We start from the raw sequence: 14,743 nt of genomic DNA on the forward strand, positions 1-14,743 counted from the left end.
AGTTTAGCTGTCCGCTTGCTCATTTTATAGAAAACATTCAAATTAAGGTCGCAAACATACACAATTCATCCTAGTCCCGTATAGGTTAATTTCAAAGCAAAATATCTTAGCTGAACATTCATCAAGAAAACGAAACATACACAAACAAAATGACTTCTAACTCACAACAAAGCTTTCGTTTCAACATGTTACATTCCTAGTTTGTAGTTCGTTTGTATCTAAATAATTTTGACAGTACGTGCGAATATGAAACAGGTAAAATAACGTACAGAAGGTACAAGAACAGCAGTCGGATAAAACACTGTTCGGGCGCGAATATTGGGCAATATAGTTATAATTACATATATGCCCAATTTTTATTTCTTTATTATTATGTTAAAAGCATTTATCCTAATTTAATATTCCTTTCAGATCACTTCTTTCAGTTTCTAACCTCCGACGCAAAGAAGGAGGTTTTACATGTCTACCTATCTGTCTATGGCACCATAGCTCCCAAATGGAGGGGTTTCAATTTATTTGGTTTTGTATTAAGGCTGAATTATATAAAATATCTGAGTGGGGCTTTATTTTTTCTTTAAATCAAATATAACAAAATCAAAACCAAATGCATGCTGATTAAACTTAAAAATACCAAATATCACCCATCACAAAATTATAGGGCACTTTGCACAGCACGAGAGTGAATTTATGCAGAAAACGCCGTTATTAATTAGGTCAGTGATTGTGGGGCTGCCATGAAGAGAATCATTAGGAACCCTCTGGTGGCTCGTTAGTTAATCTATAGCATTTGCTCGATACAGCTCAGTGTGTGCTAGAGCTGTATCGAGTATCGAGAGTAAGTATCGAGTAAATATTAACTATATGACTGGCCTGTTGGTCTTGTGGTTAGTGACCCTGACTGCTATACCGGAGGTCGTGGGTTCGATTCCCGCCCAGGACAAATGTTGTGTGATGAGCACGATCTTTTGTTCTGTGTCTGGGTGTAATTTATCTATAATATGTATATATTTAGAAATATATAAGTAAGTTTATCAGTTGTCTGGTTACCATAACACAAGCTCTGCTTAGCTTGGGATCAGATAACCGTGTGTGAGTTGTCCCAGGATATATTATATTATTATATTATATTATATTTCGTTACTTTTCAGTTCGTTGAAATTCATCTCATGGTGAATTATATTCCGCAGCTCCTGAAATTGTAATTGCAAATTTCTTCAATAGCGGTATCTGAAAAAAGATAGGTATTTCCAAAATATAGATGTTGTATTTAACAGACTAAGTTGTATAAGAAGAATATTGAGAAATTGTAAGAAATAACACAGAAAAAAAATATCATCCATTCTCTCGCTTTTCACAACTTACGTTCGTTTCTTGCAATGACTACTAGATCTCAAACACTATTCAATAAGACTACTAATTAATCCAGTCTCTATTTATTCTAGCTACTTCAACATAAAGACGCTAGACTAAGTAAAACTATTTGAACAACCTTAACTATTCGTTTGTCAACGTTTTCGCTAGTTAACAAAACATTTCGAGTAACAACATTCGTTGTGAGAACAAAATACTAGTTTCGCAACACGAGATGAAATGGTAATACTAAAGTGACAACATTTATCCAGGCATGTAAAGCAGCTAGCTGTTGTGCAAAACGGATAAGTTACGAAATACATTTTTTTTTTTTTATTTTAGGAGAAACTCTCCTGCCTCTTGTTTTGACTGAGAACGTACAGAGAGGCATGCAAAGACATGGAAGCGTTTTCGCTTTGACAAAGCAAGGAACAATTCAAAACGTTTCGCAAATCCACAAAGAACGAATAGCCGAGTGGTGTAAGTCACCACACCAAATCCAATGTGCGTAACGTGTTGCATGTGCGATCCCCCGACCACACAAGGATTAATTCCAGAGTGCCGAAGTCGTTTTTAAAAGAAAATGAAAAAAATAAAAAAAGAATGAAAAGCTCTTTTTTACTTACACTATGGCTAAGACAAGACAGATTACAGCTCGAAAGCGAGACGGTTTACCACACGGTGCATAGCACCATCTCGTTTCAATAACCACAATGCTTTAACGAGCTGTAATCTGTCTTGTGTGGTGCCAAGTTATCACCGTAGCAAGTAAGTTACGACATAAAACATACAAAATTCACCAAATTTATACGTCAAAAAGTTTGTATAACTCATTGATTCAATTACGAGAACTCATCACGTGATTGGGTTTGGTATCGCCTTACAAAGCCCGCTCGGGTACATATCCCGCACCGACGCGTATAATCAAGTTAATCTTTAATTATCTGGAAACCAGTCGTCGCTTTTCCTTCGCTATTGAGTTAATCGCTCTCTCTGGCGTTTATGTTATGACCCTTTTCAACTTACTTTAGATGTAGAAGGGATACTATAGAAGCACTTGACTTCTGAGGAAGATATTCATTGCTGCTTTTGTGTCAGACATTTGAAACGTATTTGACGATATTTTATAGAAAATATCGGATAAAATCTGCGCATTTTAACAGTTTTTGCTGCACACCTGTGATTTCGTCATTTTAACGTTTCTTAAGCGCTTTTTTTAGGCCTGCAAAAACAGTTTATGGTATCTCCATACGCACTCACTTTTTCATTAATTCCCAACCGACAATACTCTAACAAAAAGTACCATGTTATGTGGATTCACTTTTTTATATGGGTTCACAGTTCGCACACAATTGAATAAATTCATACGCCTGATAATGAGTGCATTATCATCCAATCCCAAAAATATTGGAAACATTATAAAATAAATGACAGAATTTAATTTAAAAAAAAACGACTTTACTAAAAAAAATATTATTACTAAAAAATCCGAGTCTAGTGGAGGGTTTCACAAAACCTAAACTCACGTATTTATTTTTATACAGACAGAAAAAAAAACAAAGTACCTACAAAAGCCCATATTTATAAAACAAGAGAATGACTACAGCGATAAACGCCCCTAACAGATAATCGATTTAACTCAATAAAACGGTACGTGACTATGTAAGAAAAGTTCGTATTATCATTGAACAATTCAATTTAATCGTTTCATTTCATTTCATGCTTGTGCATCGTATAATTGGTTCAGTCGACCAATAATCATGCCGCTGTAAAATAATTTTAAATCAAAAGAGGCTTGGGAGAGACAAAGGATACTAGTTTTTAATTCAATTAAATTTGTTACGTGAACTTACCAACTTAAACTTTTCCGTTAGGCCTTTTGTAACGAGGTACCACCCGTCTCCAATACCTAACGGTCCAGAAACCAGCGACGACCTATGAGTTTTATAAAAAAATTTGGACATTTGGAACGCATATAGCATATTATAGAAGTATAAACAGACCAAAAATAAACAGAAAAAAGACAAAATGAAGGTAAAATAAATGTGTCGCAGAAAAACAACAATATTTTATACCTCTCTCGTATATAAATAATTGATCCGCTGACTTATAAATAATTCGCTCTGTATACTGTCATTAATCCAAACAAAGCCGAAATATAATATTTATGTTACCCAAAAGTTTTTGCCCAGATTATCAAATAAAAATCAGAGGGCTGAAAGAGCCTTGCAAACAATAAAGGCCGTGGACCCGAATTTACACAAAAAGGATTATCAAACTCGACCAATAACCGATCGGCGGCTGAACAACTTTTGTTAATCTATTTTAGAAGCTGCGATCGGTTCTCAAAACGAAAAAAGCTGACCAGCCTGTATATAGGGTATTGCGGAGTGAATCAATCATTCGGGAACATCCAGTCTTTGCGGTCAGTGTAGGTTGTGATAGATACGATGACTTCTAGAATGTTTGAGTTGTATTTGAAGATAAAAGGGTAAAGGGTGCATGGTCAATGCTAAACCTCTAACTGGCTCTACATAAAGAGCTCAGTTATAGTTGTATATTTGACCTTTTTTAAATTAAGTTCCAACGTAGATGCCAAGAGACAACCAGGCCATTTTTTTATTTTTTATTCATAATTAACATTGATTGTTGCTCACATGTATTTATCGGGATCGCACGACTAGTTTCGGAACCAACCATCAAGAGATCACACGGCGGCGAGGTCACGACACACTGACTATAAAAATTACTTACTGTATAAACAGGATTTTAATTTACGTAATCATATTTAGGTAGCAGTATCACACCTAATTAACACAAATTTAACGTACTAAAAATATAACCTCGTTACAATTTCACCGCTGTAAATAAACGTGGGCCTACATAATTTCACATTCCAAGCAAGCTACATCTCGGTAAATATGAAATTTTAATTACGCTCCGAATAATAATTAAAAGTCGACGCTTTGTAATGGGTCACGTTCACTTTACTAAATGTTTTACGGGACGTTGGACCACGTGGTAATACTTCAAAATGGTTTGTTATTTGATCGTAACTTGACATAGAAAATATTTAAAACAACAATATGGAAGCAACTGAAAACTTTTCTTTTAAATTTGATACCGGGATAAAATTAAAGACAAAGATTATTTCACAGAATATCAGTCATCGATTTCTAACACTGCCAAACACACATAATGTTGTTTGTTAAGATCATGCTTGGTCAGGTCCTACAATACAGGATTTAATTTTATAGGATCTAGGACCCTAACCAAAAATGTAAAATGTTTTCTTACAGTAAACATTTTCATTTTTCATAATGTAGGTACATCTCACATGCTGACTGTTTTGAAAATCCAGTTACCAAAATGTAATTCCTTTATGTAACTCCATTGGGCTGAAGTTTCCAGATCACAGGCTCACAAAAGAATTACCATTCACAAGGATTACAATACATTAAGTTATATCTTAGTGACCGACGTCCAAAGAAATCTCATTTGTACCAAAGCTTACTTATTTATAACGAAAGCAAATAACAGTCTTTTCAGGCTCAGACAAAATAACCTTAAAATATCGAATCCTGTCAAATTTGTGGGAGATCAGACAAAAACCAGGCTTGTTCGATTAGAAAATATTGAAGCGAAAATGTTTTTTATTAATATTAGTTGTAAGACCGAAGCTTAGCTTTCTTTATATTTGTTGTACGGTATAATTTTTTGCTTAAAAAATGGAATAAAAAGTAGAATTCATTTAATTTACTCTATTCTACTAACTCTATAACACTAAACTCTGGAAAATAAGCTTATTTAAAAAGCCCAATCAGTTAAAATGAATACAATTAAGTTTTCTAAAGAATCAGATTCTGTTTGCTACGACCATCGAAATCGATTGAAAAGGAATAGAATCCGATTGGCAGCAAATTAATAAGAATAAATTAATTCGCTATCTAGCTACTTCAATGGCAAAAAAAAGTAAGTTGGAAGACGAAAGTCATAACTTTAGAATTATTCAGAATTAGGTCGTCTAAGAAAATGAATGTAATTACAAGAACACATAACAAATATGCATTCAATAAAAAAGTAGAGAGAGACAAAAACACTAGAGCAGTATGCAAGTTCCTTTTTACGGTTCCGTACACAAATGAAATTAATCACTGAATGGAATTCTGTAACTGAGGGACCGCTATCCGTCCGTCTGTCTATCTGTCTGTCTTTCTGACCGTTCGTCACCACACTGTCATTAACCGTGGCAGCTTGACAGTTTGAATTGTCACAGATTATGTATTTCTCTACCTCTTTAAGAAACAAGTACAAGAAATAAACATCGAGATTTAGAAGTATAAATCGAAACATAAATCTGTTGGTGCTTTGTTACCCAACCGATTTGTTTTCTCTTTAACCTTATTGTACGGAACACTTTTGTGTCGTGAGTCCGACTCGCAGCTGACCGGTTTTATTTTTTCTTCTATTCTACCAAGATGCTATTAATTAACGATCGATGAGAAACTTGCTTATTTCGCTGCTGTAATCGAAAACATATGCAATCAGTACCTAAGTTCAAGCTTGCCTTTTCCTTCCCGGAACCAATTCGAAGTTTAAAATTGCCATCCATTATGTACGACTCAGCCGAGTACAATGAGATCGAAAAAGTTCTAATACAATGTCTCAATAAACTTTAATAAATACTACTTTCGAGCATAGTTCGACAATTGGACGTAGTTATGCAAACTAGAACCAACCCACACTTTGAGTGAAATTGAGTTATATATATATATAGACTAGCTGTTGCCCGCGACTTCGTCCCCGTGGGTAGAAGATATAAGTTATGATTTATACCTGCCCTGTTTTTTTCACCATTTCCATTGTATCTTTGCTCCTATTAGTCGCAGCGTGATGGTTTATAGCCTAAAGCCTTCCTCGATGAGTGGTCTATTCAAAACGAAAATAATTTTTCAATTTGGACCAGTAGTTTCTGAGATAAGCGCGTTCAAACAAACAAACAAACTCTTCAGCTTTATATATTAGTATATAGATATAGATAAGCTGTTTATGGTCTATTACATCATCTCAGAAAAAATCCTGGCCGATATAGCAAGCCACAAAGCAAAAAAAGGTGCCGTTTAAGGTACCAACCCGAGTTTGAGTAACATTATATACTCAAAACGGAACGCACCTTTAAAACCAAAACCTGATTGTCTCAAAACTGATATGTTGTGGGTTGGTTCTAGTTTGCATAACTACATCCAATTGACTAGTATCGAGTTGTTTTAGTTTGGAATTCGAAATCGATCTGTTTTTGTTCTCTCGATTCAAAATAAACATGATTTTAAGTTTGAATGAGTTTACTTTGAGTGCATGTATATTCAGATGTTGCGAAGTGTTAGTTTTGTTTAAAATTGCCAATCATTCGAAAACTAGTGATTGACAAACTTTAATTGGATTTGTGAGTTGGACTGTTGAACAGAGGTTATAGATTTGGATTTTCAGAGTTTTAATGGTACGTTAAAAGTGACTTTTCCTTTTAATCGATTCAGTACAGGCCTTATATGTGTATTGAACTAAAATTGAATATTTTTAGCATGTATAAAAATAAAAGTGCAGGAACCACAATTGTGAAAGTAATAAACAAATCACGGTATATCGGTTTAACAGACAGCAAAGTGTTGCAATATCCACATCCACATGGTTGCATTACAGTCGGCGCGTCACTTCCGGCGCGAGACAACATGGCCGCTATCGGACTTCCGGCCCGCTTCAGCTGCTTGCTGACTGATTTATAGCAGTGATGGACGTGTGAAATTGTTTTGTGATTTAGATTCGATTGATGGGAAGTTCGGGAATATTGGTTGGCAGCACACATACTCGACTTTTGAACATTCTTAGATATATCAACTTTAGCGAACCTGCCTTTTCCGCTCAAGATATAAAATGATCTCAAGATTAAAATAGAAGTAACTATAAGTATGTTTTTGTATATTACTTGCAATGTGTCGTTACAAATTAAAGGAATAAAAAAAGACGTGTGGCACTCGGAGACTGCCGCAGTAAAGCTATTGCATAGCATTTTTTTAAATTTATGCAATTATAATGATATATTTATTTTATTTATGCAGTATTTTTTTTCTTTGATATTAATTTCTCACAAACAGCTGATTACGGTAGTTTTTCAATACAATCAATTCCACCTAAAGGCGGGTTGCTGAACTAAAGCACAAGCGTGATATTTCAAAAAGTCATTAGAAGTTCTGGTATTTATCGATAGATGGAAGAGTGGGACGTGTTTGGGTTTTTACGTTACGGAATTTCTGGATTCGGTCTCCACGCTCACGGCCTTCAAAAGAAGTTATGCAATAGCATAAAAAGTTAGAGTGATAAAAGAGGTAAGTAATACCATAAAGAAGGCTAGTACTCTAGTATTGTTTCCTTTAACTCATTACTTCTTCACCATGACCTTGTTTACAAGCAACATGTGAGAAGCTAAGCAGAACGTAATCCGATAAACCCAAGAGTACAGCTTATCCGATAAACCGGTTTATTAGATCAGTCGGTAGCCCTCTGAATAAACTAATAAATTAATTAGGGTTACGTAGACGATAGCGCGGACGAGGCAAACTTTTGAGTTTCTAGTTTGTGTTATGACAAACATTATTTAACGTGTCGAATTTTTATTTTGTTATCCTATGCTTTGACGTTTATCTAGAGACACTCAAATTGGAAAGTCTTGTGCCTATCGATAGAACATGAAATAAATTGCATAAGCAAAAACAAGTTGATAGCAGAAAATATTTTGATATCAATCAGCCATATTTTTTTCTAACCTATAATTAGGGCGTACTTAACCATTTGCAGTACTTTAGCATTTAAAATAAGAAGCACAAAAAGCAATAAAATTAAAACTACTCTTACTCAATTGTTTCTCAAATTAATACTTTCTTTTATTATCAAAATACATGGAAGTCCGACTCAAATGATGTATTACATAAACGTATTAAACAACAGTGTTTATATCTAGTGAAACATACACACTTCCGAACTACTTAGATAAGGCTATATTGTATGTAAAAGTGTTCCTTACACACGCCTGAGGCCAAGCATCCGTCTGTTTTACGCTGAACCAGCTTACGATACCATCCAATGTGCTATTACATATGGTTTGAAGATTACTGTTTGAAATTACATTTTCGGCGCCATTTTTTCTTTGGTTACAATTTTACTGGAATAGATGGATTTTATTGTAATACGATTTATAATTCATTGTCGAAAGTTTCTTTTTTAACGACTCTTGCAGTAAGTCATTTAATCCTTGTGCGTGTGATACCTAGACGCGGTTCAAGCTCTCGTAGATGACACAAAAGCTTATCCTACGTGGTGACTCCACTCGGCGAAAACAAACAATTTGTTTATTCTAGCATGCTCAATACCAATACTAAGGTAACAAACTCAACTATTGTAAATAGACTAAAACATTACGTAAATGACTGTCATGTCAAAGTTGAACAGGTAACAAAGTACACAACACAATGTAAGCACCAGAAACGTATCATTAAAAACCATTTTAAACGTTGTTAATTGACATAATTGCCCACAAAAACTATCAAATTCAAAAGATACTTAGAAAGGCAAGTTTACTGAAACCAATTAGTACTGCGGAAAAACTAGGTGCTTTCAACTAACGACAAACATTAGAGGGGAAGGCCATGTACGCAAACAGTCAGTAACAGCGGCCATCTGCCTCTACCAAGATCTAGTAACTGAGAACCATTGCTGGAGTGGAAGAGAGCTGCGACTATGCACAGTGTAGCGCGCCGTCTCGCTTCCACAATGAGACACGCGTACAAGATCCGTTCATCAGAGTTTACAGTACAGGCACCGTTTCATACTAAACTTCGTTAGCAATTAACACCAGGCTGTATTGTTTTTTATCGTTGAACTATGCTTTGGAAACACCAAACTATTTTATTTAGTGCTGTATTTTTTCGCACAGTTTAAAATTATTCCACAAAACTTACTTTTGGTTCATATCAGTTTTAAATTCAAAACTCTGCCAACAGTTAAAAAATACATTATGTCAAAAAAATAGAATCCCGTCAATAGCTAAACAATATAAATGTTCACATGTAACTCTCAGAGCAGGTAAATGTTTAAAACAGCATTCGTTCTTTACATCGTCATTTTATTTGTGATTGTACAAACAACGACTGCCATCACAAAACATCTAAATCAGTTTAAATAAAAGGCCACAGTTCAATACAACTCAGAACAAGTTGTTAACCTCTAACATTCTGTCCTCAGAATTTTAAAAACAAAGTTACATTGTTTTTCCAGTGACTGACACAACACGGAAGCAGTTTGCCGTTTACATCAACATATTTCATATTCTGGCCCCGGAGCGGCTGGCATCCTGCGAGATTTATCCTCTCGCCACAAAGGGTCGCCTGTTCGCTGCACTATACAATGTTATAGTTGTTTCTTTTGGTAAATGGACGAACCGGACACGGCTTTTTATGTAACGTAGCGAAGATATATTATGTCGCGACCATCTTGTTAAATTTTGGCATTTGTTGGCTGTCGCGGCATTTTATTGAAATCCTGCATGCCTTCTGATTGGATTCCCTCAGTCAAATAACTTGACGGATTAAAAGATAGCTATATTTTGTATAACTATAGAAGAAAACACATAGTAGAGGCCAGGCTAGATTGATAAAGATGCGGCATCTTTTAATCCGTCAAGTTATTTGACTGAGGGAATCCAATCAGAAGGCATGCAGGTTTAACACGTAACCATGAACATTAACAACTAACTAATATTTCGATTCAAATTAATATTTTATTTAAATTCAAAACAAAAGTAACAAATAACAAGCAAACAAAGCTAGAAATACAACTACTATGCGAATTCTAAAATAAAATAAGGCAACAATGCACACAACCTTATACTTTCAGTTAAAATCTTTACAATAAAGTTTAAAGTTTTTATATATTATATTTCCACGGTGCAAAAGGCAAAGATGCAAAATCTAAGTTAAAAGATACGATACCGTAATTTCCCGTTTTCAGGTTACACGGGTACGCAAAGTTTTTGAGACTGTTCAACTTTGCGATGTTTGTGATCAGATTGCAAGAATGCAATTGAAATAGTTTTCTTTTCTGTTCAACGAATGAATATTCGTTTTGTGAAAAGAAATTGAAGTCTGAACGGAGCAAATAGAAATAGCCGGCCAAATATATATATCTCCAACCGGATTTTTATTGGTATACTGCATACTAATAAAGGTCCCTGTTTTTCCACTGTTAAACCATTTCTGCTAGTAGTCAAATCTTCGAGGACATTAAACAGGCGAACACTTATTAGTTGTAATCAAATTAAATTAAATGAAGGTGGTCTACCTTAATTTTTTTTTTTTTGAGACATAAATGTTTCATTTCTATAACCGCTACCAAAATGTTTTTCATTGACGCTACTCTTTTATAGAAAAAACATAAGCCTATCCATTACACCAAAGGAGTTAGCTACCCTGCTCTCAGCAAACAGGTCGGTCGTGCTACGACACCCGCTTGGGCCTTATTGCGTTATTGTACACAGAGACTATTAGAAGCACACTTCGTATACTTAAATGTGTTGAACGACTGAAAACAGGCCCGAATGATATATACCCGAATAATTATTGTAAAAGAGAGGCACCAAGATTCTATTATATATATATATAGATAGATAGAATATTCTTATAAAATTTTCAAGACAATCTTTATTTGGCCATTATGTATTTATACTATTATGTTTTGTATTTCCATAGTTACTTTCGTGAGGGCGATTCATACTTTAAAGATGCAACGCGTCAGCTCACCTTTAAAAAAGTATTTTTAAATTCTTTTAAAAAAATAGCTTTATAAAATACCTGTAATCCTTTACCTAATGTTATTAAAATTGATAACTGTATTTTGCGTAAAGTGACAAAGGACGAGTAAAGGTCGATGTCAGGTTTAGTCAGCAAGAGTCTGACACTACCCGTTCCCTCTCCCGAGGAAGTCCATGAGGACTACCCGGCTTTACAAAAAAAAAAGGACGGTAAAAGGTTAACTCACCCGCATTTCCCCGAACACCCATCGACATAAAAAATGCTAATCACCTGTCAAATCAACAAATTATATTAAGCGCCGTGATTTCTCGATGTCAATCTACCAGTAGTGATCCGTTCATTTGAAAACAGATTCAATCAATTTTCGTCTTGAAACTCATAAATTTTAAAACGGCTTCAATATTTGTTTCGAGCATGTTCTCTCGCCAGCGTCGAAGTTTTGATTATAAAAACAGTATTGCGCGACACGAGAGCAATACCGGCGCTGTATCGGATTTTAGATGATGTAGTCACTTGTGACATGTACCAAGGCAGCAGATATAGCGTGTTTACAAATATCTAAGTGATACATTATTCAAACAAAGATAAATCTCCCCAAGATTTGTCGAAGCCCGCTTGTAACAAAAACAGATAGCAGAAGGATAATATCAGAAATTAGAAGATAAATATAAAAAATATTAACGATTACGTGAAGGGGTTTTAGGTCATGAACAATCATGACGCCAACAAGAGCCAAATATTTTTGTACTGTTCTTAATGCAAGTCACTCTGAATGCTTGTCAAACCTTCAGAGACTTGGATTAAATAAATGGGCACTTATTTTCTATCTAATAATTTACAGAAAACAAATGCAAACCGAAATAATGTTCTATGTAATGTTAAATCACAAATTGTACTCCAAAGATCATAAAATCTCAACGACTGCCCTCAGTCGACTTAAACTCGCAAATTACGACTTTGAAGCGTAGATAACGCCTTTATTACTTTGTATTTTTTTTCTTTCATTACCCGACGTAGTAAGTTAACCACACAAGTTTACACAACTGTAGAATTTTGCCATTTAAAATGACTTTTATATGAACGTATTAAGGCTCAATACCGCCACTGATTGTTGTCATTAGTCTGTGGTTGACTGTACGTTGAGTAAATCCTGAGATATAAAATGTAATTGAATTATAATGCGGCTAGTTGATGGGGCTCGTTTGTGTATCGTATTAACTTAGTTGTTATAAGGCGCTCTTTCGGCAATCTTATTTGTATTAACTTTAATGTACATTATGTTAACATTTCAGTCAATGTTTTTGTAACAAAAAGTACTTACTTGAGATTTTTTGGGGTTGTTAAATTTGTTTTTATTTTTATAATTGATTTTATTATCCATGTAAGTAGTTCTGACTACAGTTGGCAATAATAAAACCTCCAAAAGTTCTTTTAGTGCCACCTTGTTATTTTTTAAGGTTTTGTATAATTGTACCTAAAAATCGGAACACTATAAATAGGCTCCGCTGCCTGTCTGTCAATTCGGCCCGTACCTTTGTCACCAGGCAATGAAGGCATTTCATATTTAACAGATGATATATTTCTGTTGCCGATATAACAACATAAAATTAAAATCTACAGTCAACAACGGCTTGTACGAAAATATATGTTTTTTTCATGTTTTTGTTTAGTTTATTTAATTTTGTACTTAAGCATCAGTGTCGCATGTCCAACACACACTTCATCAGGTTTTTACGGAACGTGTGCACAATATTTCGTGTTATCCGCTTGAAAGTCTTGTCTTAACCCAAATCCATAAGTTTAGTATTCCCTCGGCTCCAGTGTTCTAAGCACCAACGGCGTCAAATCTGAATATAGATTATCAGGAACTTCAAGTTTGATATTAATATTTTTCTCCATCATACTTAAGATTTTAGAACCTAGTTAAGTTCTAAAATGCTCGAAAGTCAAGAACCTGTCGTCATAAAGAGGCGCACTCTCAAACTACAATTTGTCACTTTATTTATTTTAACGACGTTTTCAAATATCTATATGTCCAATGTAACCTCATCAGTTTTAGCTTTACTTGTTTCTTTTGAAATGTAGAAATAAATTAGTTTATCTGCAAAAACAACAGAAATAAGTACATGATTCAATGAACTAATATTGTGATCAATCCTGAATCCGTTCTTATATCAAAAAGGGAGTTTTATGAGCTGGTATTGTACCTTATGAACATACAGCTCCACAAATAAAACTGTTGTTTCACACTTACATTTCAAGTAATAAAATACATAAGTGATCGCGTACACAACTTCGTAAGTGGCTTTAAGTTAGCTTTAAACTGGCTTCAAAAAGTATTTTAAGTTTAAACTTAGGCAATGAATGTCGCGAAGTTTCTGTTCTCGGTGTAAACTAAGTGCTGAACAATGAACAGTTCGTAGATATTTACACGGTAGTAGTAAGAAGAATACATTTTTAATTTCAACAAGTTTTTATTGTTTTATTTGAATATTTGGTTTCTTGTTCTTTAAAATGTGTTCAAAAAAGGCCCCGTCATATTTTAAATACCGCAGAATACCCTTTTTTTGGTTCTGTATCCAAGGAGCAAAAACGGAGCTCTATTGATGGTCCATTGTCTCCCATCAGGCAAACTCTTATGAACCATGACAGCTAATCAGCTAATTTTCACAGACTTTAGTTTTAGTTGCCGCTATATAATATCATAAATTACTTGTTTTAAACCATCTTTAATAACATACCATTTTATTCTTTACATTACCTAAATCCCATATTTTCAGTAGCCATAGATTAATCCGGTAGCATTCTATAGACGCGCTAAGTAGACATATTGTGAACGACTAGAACCATATTATAAGGGTCTAACGATAAAACTCCTTTGAATGTATAAACTGCCTACTTGTCGACCTCTACACGATCAGAATACTAATTTATATAAATGGGTTAGTCCTAAACCTATAGAAAAAAGTAAAAAAAGGTCTTTTGACAATATTTACTCGGCAACTTTGAATTTTTATTGCTTCCGATAATGTTGGGGGCCTAGCTAAGTCTAACTGATATAGCTAGATAGATTTGAATAGAAACTTAAGAACACAAGTGTTTTACGATCAAAATACGTAATAAAGTTACTTAAAGTAGTGATTGTCTAGTGGTATGAGCTTTGGACGACCAAGTTACAGGTCGAAGTTTGAATCGTCGTGTCCAAATTCAAGTTCGTGTTACAAGCTATGCCAGATCAGAGGAATAAAAACTCTGATACCAGGCTTTATATCAACCATACGAAAACGAGAAAAAGTAGACCGGATTAACATCTTATTGCTTCTCTAAAATTTTTATCGTGTATTTTACATTGAATTTAAAAAAACGACTGCCGCAATAATGAATTTAATACTTGCGTCGCGGTCGGTTTTACAAACATACAAATCACGTGCAGAAAGATAGACAGAACAAGCAATAGTGGATCACACAAATGCTTGTCCTACTCGGGGATCGAACCCGCGACACGTCGTGCTCAGTGGGTTCTACGTGGTGACTCT

General features: G+C 34.6%; 1 long non-coding RNA gene across 1 annotated transcript; it reads right to left on the reverse strand.

Moving 5' to 3' along the window:
• Positions 1-1,090: 1,090 nt before the first annotated feature.
• Positions 1,091-9,919, reverse strand: LOC113497657. The gene is made up of 3 exons (XR_003400910.1): positions 9,663-9,919; positions 8,426-8,563; positions 1,091-1,190 (listed from the first exon to the last, which is right to left on the reverse strand). It is a non-coding gene; the product is annotated as an uncharacterized LOC113497657 (long non-coding RNA).
• Positions 9,920-14,743: the final 4,824 nt, after the last annotated feature.

Source organism: Trichoplusia ni, chromosome 1, assembly GCF_003590095.1.
Source record: "Trichoplusia ni isolate ovarian cell line Hi5 chromosome 1, tn1, whole genome shotgun sequence".
Taxonomy (NCBI): domain Eukaryota; kingdom Metazoa; phylum Arthropoda; class Insecta; order Lepidoptera; family Noctuidae; genus Trichoplusia; species Trichoplusia ni.